Source organism: Ochotona curzoniae, unplaced genomic scaffold (assembly GCF_017591425.1).
Source record: "Ochotona curzoniae isolate NIBS_2020 unplaced genomic scaffold, NIBS_Ocur_1.0 scaffold_4506, whole genome shotgun sequence".
NCBI classification, from domain to species: domain Eukaryota; kingdom Metazoa; phylum Chordata; class Mammalia; order Lagomorpha; family Ochotonidae; genus Ochotona; species Ochotona curzoniae.
The window spans coordinates 54,851,182-54,864,826 of record NW_024467119.1 but is presented as its reverse complement, the minus strand read 5'-3'; the positions used below and the strand labels follow the sequence as shown (position 1 = coordinate 54,864,826).

Here is a 13,645-nt window from a genome sequence, read left to right as displayed (position 1 = left end):
TTGGCTGTAGAAGACTTTGGGGAAGCTAAAGGATTCCTTTCTCCCTCTTCCTTTGTTGATATCGCTTTTAAATAAACAAACAAATCTTAAAATGAGACACTGTCTCTTTTAAACAGTTTTACCTTTATTATTGCTTACATTTAGGCGATCTTGTAATTCTGAAGTTAAGATCTAGATGAATCTAATTCTTAATTTCTATCTGTGTTGAAGCTATACAAGAGTTTATTTTTATAGAATTGTCTGAGGAAGTACTTCAAATTCAGTTAAATATTTTCTTCATAGAATTTTATCTTCTTCAACTTCTCAATTACAAATTCCAAACTGGAGACGGCTATGAACTACTCTGTATAATGGAAACACCACAACACTTGATGGTTGAAAAAAAAAAAAAGATGCATTGTAGAGGTTACACACCAACTTAGGGGACCTGATGCTTCCTTTAGTTGGAATAGCCAGGAGGAAAAATGTTGAATTCTCTTTCCTTCAAAATGGTCTTTGATGTTGGGCACAACATCTTAGTGTATTTGCTTTGGTTTATCCAGCACATGCTTATGGGAGTGCCTGTCACATTCCAGACAACAGTCTAAGTATATAACTTGGCACAACTGTTCAGGAACATATAAGTAAGGGGAATTAAAAAGACACTCTTTAGAGGTTAACCCTAAGTTAACGGTTAACAAGAGTCACCTGGAAGAATAAAGGGGTTAACTGGACAGATGGTATGATTAACATGTTACCTTCTCTCTGATTCTTCCATGTGACTCTCTCTTGCTAATCTTTTGCTTTCTAGCACGATTTTGTATAACTATGTTATTTGTTGATATTAACTCTGTGGACTAGCATCAGTGAGTTAAATGTTTGCCTGCATTCACGCCAGTACCAGTTCGAGTGCTGCTGTGCCGCTTCTGATCCAGCATGATTTACCTGGGAAAGGCAGCAGAAGATGCCCCAAGTACTTGGCCCCTGCTCGCCTATGGGATACAGAGATGAAGCTCCTGGCTCTTGACTTCAGCCTCACCCTTCTCTGGCTGTTGTGACCACTTGGGGAATAAACCATGAGTAGCAGATCTCTCTTCCTCTTCCTTTCTCTCTTTCCTTCTGTCTTTCAAATAAGTAAATATCTAATAAAAAACCCTTCACTATGATTTTTTAAGAATCAACTTATGTATTCTTGGCTGGCTCTGAGTGTTCTAGCCAATCTTCTCATTTCTTTATTAGAAAAAGCTTCTGCATAACATACAGCACAAACATGTGACCAGAAAAGCATTCCAAAATGAGGTAATGTGGAAAATTGAGGTGAGCTGCAGGAGGATTTTGGACAATGAAATGACTTGGTGTGAGATAATAATGGTGGATACATGTCTCTATACATCTGTGTGGATCCATAGAATGCACAACACCAGGAATAAACCCTACTGTGACACAGGATGTAATAATGATGTGACTATGAAGCTTCAGTGATTGTAACAAAAGTGCAATTCTGACAGGGGTACTAAGGGGGTCGGGAGAGAGGAATGTGGCAAATATTTGTATTTTCCTCTTATATTCACTATAAACCTAAAACTGTTCTTAAAAGTGAAACATTTGGGGGCCAGGAAAATATGTTACCACAAAAGTCCGGTGGGCTCTTTCTTCAGCTTATTATAGAAATAAAAATCCGGGAATCTGTTGCAGACAGTAAAGTTTATTTGTGAAGGGATCAGGTGAGCAGGGAAAGGAGAGGGAAGGGGAAAAGCACCTCCCAAGAAAGCCAGGAGGTGAGTTTAAAACCCCAAAGATGTTTATTGGGGTTTTAAACCTTCCCTGACCCATCCTTGTTGGGTGGGAACCTATAGGTAAAATTGGTGGTTTCTTAATCAGTTAAGAAATGGGTGGGCAATGCTTGTGCTGCCTATCTGAAGGTGTGGCAGAGACCTCCAGCAGGCCTGGATGGTCTCAGCCAGCATTATTGAGGACTGCCCAACTCTGGACTCTGAGATGCCAGATACCATGTGGGCCTTTGTTCACATCCTAGATACTCCACTCTGATCCAGCTCTGAGCTAATGGTCTGGGGAAGCATCAGAGAATGCGCACAGTGCTTGCTCCACTGCCAGCCACATAGGAGACCTGAATGGAGCTCCTGGCTCCTAGCTTTGGCCTGTCAGACCACCTGGGGAGTGAATCAACAGATAAAAGCTTACACTGTGTATCTCTCTAACTCTGCCTCTTAAATAAATAAATTGTTCAAAAAATATTGAGAAGAATGTTTGCTTCTTCTCTCAACTGTTTACAGTCCCAGTGGTGTTTTTCCCTTTAATGTCAACACGTGAAACCCAGTACCAAAAGCAGAAAGTAATGCCTACAAAACAGTGCTGGTGCTAGGACAAAACAAGTGGGACACTCAACCCAATATACTATCTAAGAAAATAACACAATTTCAAGAAGCAAGGCAAACACTTTGATAAAATAAAAATTACTACAGAAGTTCCATGGTGAACAAAGTAGCAAAATTTAAAAATAAAGACAGGATCTAACCCTGTATTTGTGAACTCTGCCTCATTGACTTCACCCGAGTTTCAGCATCGCTAAAAATCCTAGAAATTACTTCAATGTACATATGGTTTTCATCTTAAGCTTTCCGGGAAATAGGAAATATCTTCACTGAACCTGAAATTCACTCATCTCAATGCAGCAGCACCCTTATTCCTTTTAAATTAGCACCTTTACATGGCTTGCTTCCTTCCTGTCTCCCTGCCTGCCTATTCAAATTTGGTGCTGTAATATCTTCAGAGCTGCTGTAAGCTAATTTACCCAAAGCTTCTCTACTCTCCTGACTTTGATGTAGCAATTCAAACTTCCTGTAGTTTCCGGAATTCATCTGCTTCAGTTCATATCCAGCCCTATGTCACAGAAGATTAAAACTTTTTTCATCTTATCTGGAACATAAAGAGATGGAGCGAAACAGATCGAAATCTTCTGATGGCTCACTTCCAAATGCCCAAACAGCAAGGGCTGGACCAGGCCAGACCAAAGCCATAGCACAGAACTCAATCCATGTCTCCCTCATGGCTGGCAGGAACCCAGGGCTTGAGCAATCCAAGCCATCCTGCTGTCTCTGCAGGATGATATTAGCTGGAATGGAAGCAGAGTATAGGATATGGATGTCCAGCAGGGCAATATAAGCTGTGACACCAAATTCTAGCCCCTGTCAAGATGGATTACAAATTAGCAAATCGTTCAAGGCTAAAGTATTTACCTTGGTTATCTTGGGAGCATTCACTGCAGATTCTTTCAGGTGATTATCTTTCTCCCAGAAACTCATCTTACACAAGAGATTCATTATACAGTCACAACAGAACCCACAGGAACATGGCACACAAATTCCCTGCTGCAAAGCAAAAAGCTATGATTAGTGGCAGATAAAGCTTGCGACTGCAGAGTAGATTAAAAGTATGGCTGTGCAAATACTGTTGAAGAGGTTAAAGGGACGGAGGATTACTGTGGGTGGGAAAGAAGCAGGGAAGAGGAAAGCATGACTGTCTTCTTGAGTTATACATATGGAATGTATGAAATCTGTTATCTTTACATTAATAAATTATTTAAATTATTTAAAAATGTGCTGCTTTTCTTTTGTTTTCACTCTCGGATCTACTCCCTATTTCCTGTATACCTCTTCCAGTCAATTGTTGACATGCTGGACATATTAATGCAACCCTGACAGAGATGAACATGTCCATTAACAGAGGTTGTTGGCTTAAGAATTTGTCACTGGCTTAGCCAAACTTTATAGAATTTCATGGATATCTGAGAGTCTATTGTCCATCAATATTCTTGGCTTTAATCTTGCTTTCGCAGATGGCAGATCTGTGTCACCAACTGAAGACTCTCCTGCTTCTCCCTCTCCCTTCTATCCTTCACTTGCATTTCACTCAATAAACTTCCTGCATGCTTAATCCAACTTGCTGTGTGCTCCTTGAAGAACCTGACATGTGCATGACCTACCCACTTGCCTATTTCTCTATTTTCTTGAAAAGTAGGATTATTATTGTGCTCAACTGTTATTAACATGCTTTATGTGCAATCAGGTCTCAACACACACCAGAATGCTGCTAAACTCAGAGAGCAAGATGGAGAAATAGGTGAAGACATGTTAAAACAGATGGAACAAGAAGGATTAACTGAAGAGAAGCAAAGAAGGTGCCATACTGGGAAATAGGAGAAGACAGGCTGATGACAGAGGGACACCTGGAGACCCAGGGACACTGGGAAGCAGCAGAGACAGTGGAGCAGTAAACAGAGCAGTGATAAGAGTTCCTCTGGCAGTCAGGTGGGAAGGAGAAAAAAACCAGGAATGCAAGAGGGGAATTCAGTCATAGAATTGTGGATCTTGCCAATTTTTAAAAATCTGATCACAAGCAGAAGCAGAGTGGTGCAGCCCTTTCAGACAGGTGTAGGAACGGGGTTGGTTTACCGGCCCAGATGTCAACCAGTGCCACAGCAGGTGCCATTTTGACTTTTGCAGCAAAGCGCCTGGTGAGTGGGGAGGATGTAACAACAGTAAGTGTTGCATGTAGTAAGCCTGGGAGAGCTCACTTCTGGCACAAAGAATTGCACTGGTCCCATTGGGAAAATAACACCAACCTGGCATCCCATAAGTTTCATCTTAAATATGTCAGGATTGTTCTGGCATGGTGGCCCAGGGGCTAAATCTTTGCTTTGCATGAGTTGGGATTCCATATGGGTACAGGTTCTTGACTCAGCATCTCAACTTTCCATCCAGCTCCCTTCTTGTGGCCTGGACCAAAGCCTTTGGACACTTATACCTGCGTGGGAGACCCAGAAGAAACTCCTGGCTCCTGGCTTCAGATTGACTCAGCTCTGGCCATTCCAGCCATTTGGAAAGTGAACCAGTGGATAAAAATTATTTCTCTTTATCTCTCCTTTTCTTTGTAAATTTGCCTTTCCAGGGTTCATATCAACGGCTCAGTGGCTCAGTTGCTAAATCCCTGCATGTTCTGGGATCCCATATGGGTGCCAGTTTGTGTCTCAGTACTCTGCTTCCCATCCAGCTCCCTGATTATGACTTTGGAAAGTAGTAGAGGATGACCTAAAGCCTTGGAACCCTGCACCCACGTGGGAGACCCAGAGGAAGCTCCAGGTTCCAGGCTTTGGGTTGGCTAGTCTCCAGGTGTTATAGCCATTTGGGGGGTGAACCAGTGAATGGAAGATATTTCTCTCTGTATGTCTTCTCTATAAATCTGCCTTTCCAATAAAAATAATTTTTTTACATTTTATTATTATTATTATCATTTTATGATACAGTTCCATAGGCTCCTGAAAAATATATCTTTTTTTAAAAAAGGAAATTCTACCATTTGCAACAAAATAGTCCCAACTAGACACCTTTATACTCAGTGGAATAAGTCAATCCCAAAAGGACAGACATCATATGTTCTCTCTGATATAATATTCATCCAAAATGCAAAACATATATGTATATGTCTATGAATACCACTTCTACTTGCTCCCCTGTAACTTGACATGTGTCAAATGGTCTTCTGAAAACAGTTCTCCCATGGATGACACAGTCTGACTTCATCTCATCCTTCATTTTATTCAGCTGCAGTATTTGGCTCCATTTGCATCTCTTTCTTCTTCAATTTTCAAATCTAGATTCTGATAATATATGCAAAGATTATTAATATTTGTAATTTCTAAAGAGTTTCCTTTATCCTCCACCACTTGCATTGTCATTGTAGGCATTCCCTAAACTTGGCCCTCTTTTCTTTGAATTTGACTTCACACTTTTGCCAATGAGTTCATTGACTTCCTGAGCCTCTGTCATTGACAATTCCCAAATTTAGTTCCTTTCTCTTATTTCTTTTTTGAGCTACAGGTCTCTATTTTCAAATACTGGGTATTTCCACACGTATGTAAATTTGAAGAATGGAGCTTCCCAAGCTTAAAACAAAACATCCTGTACCCATTTGCAACCTCACCCCTACTTCTGGAGGGTTTGCTCTGTCTGTGGCCCTATTTCCTTTGAGTTTCTCAGATTAGGACCTATTTTCCCTTGATCTCTATTCTATCCTAGCCTAACCTAGCCTAGCCTAGCCTAGCCTAGCCTAGCCTATCCTATCCTATCCTATCAATTCTATTTGTCTATGCCTCTTAGAGTCACTATCATCCATTCTGTCTTTCTCTATCAATGTTTGCTCTCTTCAGCTCTGATGGTTATCTGAACTTCTGATTGCTTATGTTTCTAAAGCACCTCCTACAGTGCTACCAGAATTACCCACATGAATCACAGCTCAAGTGACCTTACTGCCCACCTCAGTCATCTGTAGCAGGGCTGCCAAAACCAAAACTGCAATGACTGGCCCATCAAAATAATCCGTGATGGTATTAGTTTATAATGAGTGGATGATGTTTATAATGATGGTATTAGCTTATACAGCAATTCATGCATTTATTGTGACATAATGATAAGAAGGCATGAACTCTTCATAGAGTAACAAATGTAGGACTGATGAAGTTAGAAAATCACTATTTGCCAGCTTTCATAGTAATGATTTCTCCATGTAAGAACCACAAGTGTAGGAAACAATTACTGGGTGCAAATCTAATGAGGAAGAGAACATTGCATATCTCAATGCTACTTCATATAAGAGATTTATTAAGGACAAAGTAAAAAAGTTATGGAAATTATATGGAATATATACTAGATACTACATAATTGGGCATATAGCTATTACATATATCTGGTAGGATGCACCAAGAAAGAGCCAAACATCACCTGCAGCATACCTACCCTAAACACACAGTGTGACTATCACCGGGAAGACATATCAGAATGCACAAACCAGGAAGTATTCTTCAAAATAAATGGCCTGCTCTCTCCGAAACTGTCAAGGTGACCAGACTGGAGAGTGCACAGGAAAGAAAGTTGAACAAAGAAGAACACTAAATGCAAGATGTGCAGCTTTGTTGAATATAAGGACAGAATTTTCTTTCTTTTTCTTTGAACAATATCTGTCGGATCACTGAATTTGAATGTGTGTAGATCAAAATTACTTTCCTGATTTATTGTATTGAAGTTAATTTCCTGATTTTGGTGGTTATCCTGTGGTTATACAAAGGAATGCCCTTGGTTTCAGGAAATACACACTGACCTATGGCATGAAAAATAAGCATCACAACTCTAACTTAAAAGTTGTACAAAACATAATTGTATCTATCTGTATATATAAAAAAACTACCATTGCAAAGGTGAGAAGTTAATGTCTGGGGAATTTGGATGAAGGATATATGGAAATATTTATATCTTTGTTGTCAATCATAAATTACTTCAAATGAAAACTTAAAAGGCAAAACCTGCAGCGGCAGGACATACAACTTACTTTGTACAGGGTTAGGAGGGTTCCATGATCTGGTGCACATTTTAACTAAGGCAGGCTCAACATTTTCTGAATTCCTTCTCCCTACTCTTGATTAATTATTAGCTTGTTAGAGAGTTCTCTGACAGCCTGTTAGACAATCAAGTCAACATAACTCCAAAGGCTTTTATTAGTACTGATAATGATGATGAAATAAGTTGCCTGATTACCATAATGATTAGAGATTATCTAATTATAGCATTTATGTACTGTGCCTTATTTCTTAACAAATGTATTACGAACAGTAACATGTAAGGCATATTATAGTACATGAAGGCCTCAAAGTCTTAGTACTCCAAGTAATATTTGAAAAAGAAGACACATACCATATTTTCTGAATTAACAGAAAGTCAGTTGACAAAGGTCAATTAATTCTTGGTTGATATCATAGCACTGGAATGGGAGCTCCAGGATTAGGTGATTTTTAAAATTGATGTATGTGCTTATATTTGGAGATGAACATGGTTATGTTTCTGATGATTTACTCGAAAAAAAAATGGATACCAAGGCCAACACTGTTAAATTTGGGAAACTACCCGGGTTGATCTCCTTGCTTCCGTATGTTACTCCCCTTTGAGAACATGTGGCTATCTCCTGGGTTACCTGCTTTGGTGTAGAGCAGGTGCATCTTTGAATTTCCAAAACATTCGTACATGGTATGCTAAACAGACAGTGTTAGTAAAAGTTAAAATCTCTTTTTTCCCCCCTGTAGGGACAAGCCACTGATAAGGTGTGATGTCAGGATGATATTTTTGGCCTCCATCCAATAATATACTATTCTGATTGTCCTTAGTCAGAAGAGCACCAAGGGGTGTAATACTGTTGATAAGTATTGCGGCTGAGGTCAGGCTAAGAATAAGTCCCATCATGGCACTGCTGGGAGGGATAAGCTTCCTGCAGGTGACACACTTCAGCTCTGAGGACTTGGGCCAGAGGAGTGGAGCTGTCTGATTAGAGATGAGGGTGAGGTATCTTCAGCAGCTGCACTCAAGAGGCTGCATCTGCAGAGTTTACTCTCACCATGTTTCCATAATTGAAGCTGCTCACAGTTGAAACTGATGCTAAGAAGCTTGGCAACCCCCAAGATGGCTCTGAAGCATAAACACATTGCTCTGTGTGCATACACTTGCAAAGCAGAAATGTCTACTCAGGGAGCCTTAGTCAAGGAATCTGGATTCAAGTTGAAAAACCTGACCCTAAAATCTGTATTTTAAGTATAACACTCTTTCTTTGCTCTGCAACCTAATGAATTAGTAATAGGTATAACAGAGATCCAATTTTATTGTGGAGGTCCTGTAATTCTCGAAGTACAAGTTTCTTGGTAACACTGTGTTAGAATCCCTTGTGTCTAAAGCCAAATGAACTCTTCCTCAGAATCAAAGATCGAAATATTCTAAGAAATAATTGATCTGATGGACTCAGATGCAGGCAGAAAAAAAAGTGCAAACCCAGCTAGGTGTGTTGGTTTGCCTACTTATGGAGGCAGGACACACAAAGTGAGCCTACCTAGCTAAAGTGCAAGTGAGGATAGGAAGAATGCTAAGACAGAATGGGAAAGAGAGAAAGAGGAAGGGAGGAGAAAAGAGAGAAGAAAACAGAGTGGATGAGGAGAAATGGAGAAAATAAAACAGCACTCAAACAGGCTGGATCGCTCAATAAACCTTCCCCTTGACAAGATGGCCCAAAGAACAACAGGTAATTAAAGAATAGAGAAACTCTGCAAGCAAGTCTCCACATCAATACTTTCATACTTCAAGAGAAAAATGGTGGCCAATGCTGAAGAAACTTAAGAAAGGGAAAATAAAGATTTCCTCCTAAATGCTGGAAGAGAAATGATGACTAGGTTATTCGGCTTGTTTCTCAGGAGGTTTTAAATTGGGGAACTGGGGCATTGTTCCAGATTGTGGGGACCCCCACACTCTGAAACCTGGAGAGTTATGTAAGGCTAGTTCTGACATGCGCTATGAAAGAATGAGTAAAATAAGCTGGATTTTGGAGAGACCGGGAACGATGAGGCTGCTGCAATTTGATGGAAGGAAACTCTGAGATTGTATAATATTAATTTAAAAGGTAGAGGATAGAGTGCAGAAAAGACATGGAAGTTGACCAGTTAATAGCTGCTAGTGAAATGAACAAAAAGATTCTTTTAGCCTGAATCAAACCCTATTTCAGGACCCACTGTGATAGCCTACTGGCTAAATCCTCACCTTGCAAGCACTGGGATCCCATATGAGTGCTGGTTCATGTTCTGGCTGTCCCATTTCCCATCCAGCTCCCTGCTTGTGGCCTGGGAAAGCAGTTGAGGATGGCCCAAGGCCTTGAGACCCTGCACTCGCATTGGAGTTCCAGAAAAAGCTCCTGACTCCTGGCTTCAGATCTGTTTCAGCCACTGCAGTCACTTGGGGAGTGAATCAGCACTTAGAAGATCTTCCTCTCTGTCTCTCCTCTCTATAAATCTGCCTTTGTTTATTTATCATGTTTCACAGCTCTATAGGTTCAGGGATTTCCCCATCCCCAATCTTTCTCTCCCTCACTGATCTCCCCTATATTATTACACCAATATAGTACTTCAAGAGTAGTGACAAGTTCATCATCCTGCTATTTAAGAGTATGGTGACTTTGTAGGTATAGACATTGGTAGAAAGTCCAGTATCTTATTGTCAAGCTTTTTCAACAGTTTCATTGTCACCATATTTTATTACCGGTCATCCAGCTACCTTCTGAGGCTTCCCATCTATCTTGTATACTCCCCAGAAGCTGTATCATTTGTTGGCTTACAGGCCCATCCTCAGGAATACCCACGTTTCCTCTTCTGCTCTCAGTGGGTGATGTGTGCTGCACCTGAGTCACTTGAATGTGACTGCCATTACTGCTATCACCAGTTTATCAAAAGAATGCTCTGCTAACATTATGCAATCCTGAAACCATACTGATTTTCATATATTTATATAATATACACACATGTATTGTATATATACTATGAATATTTTATGTTATATATGTATAATAGGTATCTTACACATTACATATTACTGTATATATACTATACTCCTCATGCATTCATTTTCCTGATGTGCCAAAAAACAAAACAAAACAAAACAAAACGAATTCCTATTGCAAGCACCAGGACTGTGGTCTACAGTTTACATAGAATTTTTCCCACTGGTAGCCATAACCAATCCCACCACTACAACTCCCTCTCCTTATGTACAGTCCTCTTATCCCAGGCTTTCCCCAGTTCATGTTGTCCCACCCCATCTGTCTTATCTATAGACAATGTAGTTTCAGTGTAAATGACTTACACTTCCTTTTCCCAATTATATAAAAATATTCTTAGCTCTGGGTGTAGCAGAGATTCTCCAACTACTGCCCAAGCTTGGGGTTAAGAAGCATTAGGTTCTTGTGCCAGGACCTAGTCCTTTCTTTATCTGTTATTGCTCAATGCACCCTTTCATTTCAGAGATCCCTTGATTTCAAAGGCAAGGAGGCAGAGGCAAAGGAATACAAGCTCACTCTTGACCTATGTTCCTAGTGCACTTTGCTCATGTGGTCTTTTCCTGATTCCTACACACACATTTTATTTATTTGTTTGTTTACATCTTTAGTATGTGCTGCCAAAAGAGAGTCTTTCATAACATCACTTAGCAGAGGAACAATTGAAGTTTAAAAGCAGAGAAATAGCACAAAGAATTGCTTGCGGAAGATTAGCTGATGCGATTGAACTAGCTGGATTATAGTGAAAGGGAATGACTGGAGCAGAGCTACTATTTAAAGATTAGTTTAGGTGAGAAGAATAAGACTTGGACTAGATCTTTATCTATCACAATTTCAAGAGAGGAAAAGCTTTGAGATACACTAGAAAGAAATTTGATTTCACCAGTGATGGGTTTTGGATAAGAGAGAATGAAAGGAGTCAAAAATAGCGTAATGATTTGAACATAGATAAATTGTGGAATAATGGCACCAAAGCACTACAAAGCTCATCCTGAGGTGGAAAAGGTGGGGGGCAGTTATTATGGGGGAGTACTGGAGTTTGGTTCAATTTTAACCATTATGATTTCATAACATCAGAAGAGTATACATCTTTTTTCTAGAGGATTTGGCATCTGAAGAAAATTGGGATATAAGGCTGCATATTTTATATAATTTATCAAGGTGACAATTAATGGAATGGCAGGACTTTAAACAGGCGGCCTACCCAGTATTCCTAATTCCTCATTCACAGAATGATAGTTTTGCAAAAATATTTTTAAAATACCATTTGAAATTTGAATGCCTTTTGTAGGTTGTGACCTTTATGATAAATCACAGATCATATAACTTTCTATTACCCTATGCCCGATCTGATTAAAATATTGACCCTAAGCAAGCTAGAAAGTATAATTAAGAGTGAGATCTTACCCCATTTGCTTGCATTAGAATCCCTGTCCAGGTATCTGGCTATGTGACCTCTGACAAATTATTTAACTTTAACGGAAGGTGTTGGGAAAACTGCCAAGCATGGTACATTGCAGTGCTCAACAAGATACTGGTTATTTTCATTGTTAGAGCTTGATAATCTAATATAGGGAAAGACAGAGAAGCCAGGACTAAATCTATATTTCCTACAAATTGACAAGAAGATGGAAAAACCTACTAGCAGAGCCAATGCACCTAACAGAGAATTGGATGGGCAAGAACACAGATAACTTGAGGATATGTGGTATTTGGATATTCAAAAAGTTTATACTGGGCCCCAGCACAATAGCGTAATGGTTAAGGTCTTCACCTTGAACGCGCCAGGATCCCATATGGGTGCTGGGTCTAATCCCAGCAGATCCACTTCCCATCCAGCTCCCTGCTTGTGGCCTGGGAAAGCAGTCGAGGACAGCCCAAAGCTTTGGGTCCCTGCACCCATGTGGGAGACTCAGAAAGAATTTCCTGTCTCCTGGCTTCTGATCAGTGCAGCACCGGCTGTTGCGGCCACTTGGGGAGTGAATCATCGGGCGAAAGATCTTCCTCTCTGTCTCTCCTCCTCTCTGTACATCTGCCTTTCCAATAAAATAAATAAATCTTAAAAAACTAAAAAAAAATTTCAAAAACCAAACAAACAAATCTTAAAAAAAAGTTTATACTGAATGTTATGTATTAAGAGAAAGACTTTTTTTTTCTCTACTTTAGAAGTTTAGTGTTTGGGGACTTGCAGATTAAACAGATAAAATACATGACAAGAGAACTGACAAAATTTCATCACAATACATACAAGAGTCTACAAGAAAATGAAACTCAATGAGAAGGTTAGGAAGTAGGATTTATAACGCTATTTTAAGGAGGAAACGAAAGGGAGAAAAGGGACACTTAAAAACAAATGACCTTTAGGCAAGATAAATGGGCTCTTAGGGAGAGCAAATGGGAGATAGGATGGTTTTGTGATAAAGTCTGCTCATTTCACCAGGGATAGGAGCCCATTTTCCCTGGTCGCAAAAATGTCCTGGAGGAGATATAAGACAATGGATTTCCTTAGGGAGGCTTTGCTTTTAGAAAGGAAGTTCAGGTAAAAAGCCTCTTACCAATGCCTTGAGCTAAAAATTATGGATTCTTTCACCTATGGTTTATTGAAAATTTTCTTAAAATATGAAAAAAATTCTGGAATAATGATAGAAAGGAAAGTGAGATTAAGATCTTCAGCATTTTCAACAGTTTTGAAACAGTTTTCAACAGTTTCAACAGCTTCAATTTGGGAGGATCCCTAAGCTGAACTCTAGAGTTGTTGTAACTTTATGAGTAATTCAGTGGACATGCCTTGCCATAACTTTGCTTTTAGTTGCTGAAATTTCCTATGACTGGAGAGCCAGCAGTAAGCAGAGGGCACTTAATCAGGAAGACAGGTAGATGTAAGATGAGGTATGAAATGCCCAGTAGAAAGTACCTGAATCCCAGACAGCTAAAATGACTCAGTCATTTTGGAAAGTTCCAGGCTCAGGATATTGCACATTGCAAAATGCAAGGAAAGTAGAATGAAGGAATTAGCACAGCTGTCTCAAGAGAAGATTCTAGAATTTCCTTTTTTAAGAAAACATATGAAGGATTCATTTTTAATCCTTTTTATTGCTACCTTGTTTTAATTTCACAGTTTATAGCATACAAGACAATATAAGAGAAGTTTCAAAAAAGCTCATAGAAAATGCATTTTGGAATGCATGCCTACTTTTCATACTATCCATTTTTCATTTTCCGTTTAAAGTACCTT

At 39.6% G+C, this 13,645-nt stretch overlaps 1 long non-coding RNA gene across 1 annotated transcript; it reads right to left on the bottom strand.

Moving 5' to 3' along the window:
• Nucleotides 1–480: 480 nt before the first annotated feature.
• LOC121146965 lies at nucleotides 481–12,222 on the bottom strand. Its single transcript, XR_005882316.1, has 3 exons — nucleotides 12,185–12,222; nucleotides 3,237–3,368; nucleotides 481–561 (listed from the first exon to the last, which is right to left on the bottom strand). It is a non-coding gene; the product is annotated as an uncharacterized LOC121146965 (long non-coding RNA).
• Nucleotides 12,223–13,645: the final 1,423 nt, after the last annotated feature.